The 3,113-nt window shown below is 40.5% G+C and overlaps 1 protein-coding gene across 1 annotated transcript in view; it reads right to left on the bottom strand.

Moving 5' to 3' along the window:
* CDC42EP1 (CDC42 effector protein 1) overlaps positions 1-3,113 on the bottom strand; it is an 18,506-nt gene that overhangs the window by 3,548 nt on the left and 11,845 nt on the right. The gene's annotated exons all lie outside the window — the stretch shown is intronic.

The following is a 3,113-nucleotide window of genomic DNA, read 5'->3' as shown; positions in this document are numbered from 1 at the left end:
TATCCACTCTTCCCCCCCATTAATGCATTCTTCCTTAACCACACCATTATAATAAAGCCCTAATGCCTTTGTAAAAAAAAGCCCTCCTGAATAATTCATTTTGCTTCCTTGTGCTAAATCAGACCATTGGTCCATCTAGTTCAGTATTGTGTACTATGACTCTCCAGGATCTCAGGCAGAAAAGGCTCCTCCCCTGAGATAAAGAGATAAAGAAATGAAGGTTGGGGGTGGGTGGGATTTTTTTCTTCATGAATTTCTTTTCAGGTTTTCCAATGGGAAAATTGGAAATTTGGGGAAGCACCGGGGGAAAACTTAACTAAAAGATTTTATCTTCTGGAATTAGTTAAATGCTTTCAAAGACAAGGTTCTACTCACTAAGAACATGCAGAGAAAATATGTTTATGCAAGATAATCAACAGCATAAGCTAATGATAAGTTTTGTGTTTACTTTGTGTGTGTATATATGGTTGTTATTTAAACGTGACTGATTTTGTTCATTATCAATATGCTGTGATGTGTATAATACATTATTAAAGAGTTCAGTATTTTCAGTGTTATACTGGTTAGCTTAATATACAAACATGCTGGTAGACCTACCTGCTGTGACTACATGAATCTGTTTCTACTCAAATAATACAAGTTGTCTTTAACACAAAATTTATTTGCTGATTTCGTTTATTTTTCCTACCACTCTCAGATGACAAAAATTAATATACACATGCTAAGGCAGCATAGGGTATCAAAGTTTGCAGTTCTCTTAAGCATTAGATATGTTTCTTGCAGAAGATTAAGCCATTTTAATTTCGTCATTAATATGCCAAAATAGTACTATTTTACATTGTTAAAACAGTGAAATGAATTTAGGTTTGATAAGAAGGTATTGCTTATATTTCCATTCCCCCCCCCCCCAAGGTTTCAAAATATCTAGAAATTGTCCATCTTTAGCTAGACATGCCAGGGACTGAACCTGGAACCTTCTGCATGCAAAGCATGTGCTGTACCACTGAGCTACTGTAAAAGATGTGGATGGATTAGTTATTAATGTCCAGCTATCCTGGGGCTAAGCAAAACTGCTTCGTGTGGCCTGCCCATTCTTGTTATAATACTGAGAATTAAAGTTTTCATTTTTTTAAGCGTCTTCTGTCCCTCATGGCCGGAGGGCTATTAACACATGTGACAGCAAAATGGTTAAAGCTTCAAACTGAGGAAACAAGTCAAATGAAGATCAAAATTATGATGTTTGACAACTGACATGATTTCGAAGTCCAGTTTTTCAAGAGCTTAGTCAGAACCTCTTTGCATCAGAGGATTAGTATTTCAGAATAAGGCTATACTACATTGTGAGGCTACTATCGATTCACATTTGCCAGGCTCATGCATGTTATGTTAATAGCATGCAACCAAAATATGCAAATTAGCCACAGCTTGGTGGCTGATGATGAGCTATTTCCAAGGAGAATCTCTGTCACTATTGAAAACAAATTGTTCTTCCTGGTCGCCATCCTTTCTCTAGCTGCTGCAGCAGAGGGAAGATGCAACAGCTCTCTACAGTTATGGCATGACGCATCCCTTGTTTGACTTTCCCATCTTCAGCTAATAAGGTTTAAAAGACAATATTCCCCAGTCATCTGATAGCTGGGGTAGTTTTAAAAGTAAAATAAAACTGGAGGCACACTCAGAAAGATATATTTTCTCCACATGGAACAATACACAGACATCCCCCTTACAGCTGTGGGGTAGCCCAGATAATAATACTGCCTCCTCATATTCTACCTGTCCCTTTGTGCAGTTAGTCATAGCTCAGAGATGGGACCTTGATTTTTTGGCAACTGTGATGCTTTATGGATTTCCCCTTGCCTGCTGGTAGTAGAGCTAGTTGCATCAAGAAATCCTGGCACATCTTATAGGGTGATGTCAATATTTATCTGCTGGTACAGAGCAGGGAGTCGATAGTGCCTGGTACCTCCCTGCCCAGCATGCCTAAATTGATGCAGTCTAATGTGGTGGTTTAGTTTTGCAATGCACACTTCATCTCCTTTCACACACAGTAATGGCCCAAAGACAAAGGCTAGGAACTGCTAGCTTAAGGACTGATGTAGATCCTGATGCTTTAGCTAAAAGTCTCTGTGAAAATCCTTCATTCCTTTGCAGACCTCATTATACTAAGGGCAGAACAAATTTGTCTATGCACCAGGCATGTGTGTGACCTGAGCAATAACTACGGAAACTGAATCATATGGGGAATCATGCACCATAGTTCTCCCCCCCCAAAAAAATGTTCATGCACCATAGTTCTCCCCCCCAAAAAAATGTTTAGCTCCTGATGCTATAATCAGCCTAAGCAAAGAAATAAAGATGATGAAGAATAAAATAAAACGGGGGGGGGGGGGGGGGGGGAGTGTCCACTGCATGACTCACAATGGTCAATAGAGGGCACCATTGCCCTGTATCTGTCTTGAGGAAAGCCACTAGCAGGGCTAGACAAGCCCAGCTGCTGGGAAAGAACTGCGTTGCAGCAACAGGAGCTTGTAACAGAGGCTGCTATTCATCTCCTGCCTAGTCTTACCTCAATGCAAATGCTGCAGTGTGAACTATTTACGCTAGATATGCATAGACTGCAGCTAGAGAAAACAGTTTTTGTGCCAAAGCTGAAATTTTAAACTCAGACTGGACTTGGGTTTGATACCCTTGCTGTTCCGAGTAACAGAGAATACCAGGTTTGCCACCTGAAGAGGACCGCACAATATACTAAATTAATGCTCAAGGCACAGGAGGAGCTCTAGTCTGTTCTGTTCTGTGCTCCCCTCTCTATCCAAGCCTATACTTCCCCACCAAACACATAACGCCCTTTCACACTGTCTGCTCTGACAACACACATGTTGCAGATTCTTTCCCAATACACACAGTTCTCTTTCCCAGCAGCTGCCTGTTTGGCATTTCACACTGGAGACAAATCTCCCCGGACCAAAACAAATAAGACAGGCTGCCCTCAGATTACTAAATATCACTTTACACATTCATACATATTTGAAAAATCAAGAGAGAGATTTAGTGCTTGACCCTGTGTATGTTTGCTTGCAAGTAAGTTCTACTGTGTTCAGTAAACGTGTATC

This window comes from Gekko japonicus, unplaced genomic scaffold, assembly GCF_001447785.1.
Source record: "Gekko japonicus isolate JY-2015 unplaced genomic scaffold, Gekko_japonicus_V1.1 scaffold385, whole genome shotgun sequence".
NCBI classification, from domain to species: Eukaryota; Metazoa; Chordata; class Lepidosauria; order Squamata; family Gekkonidae; genus Gekko; species Gekko japonicus.
Note: the sequence above shows the minus strand (reverse complement) of the source record. Positions and strands in the feature narration are given on the sequence as shown.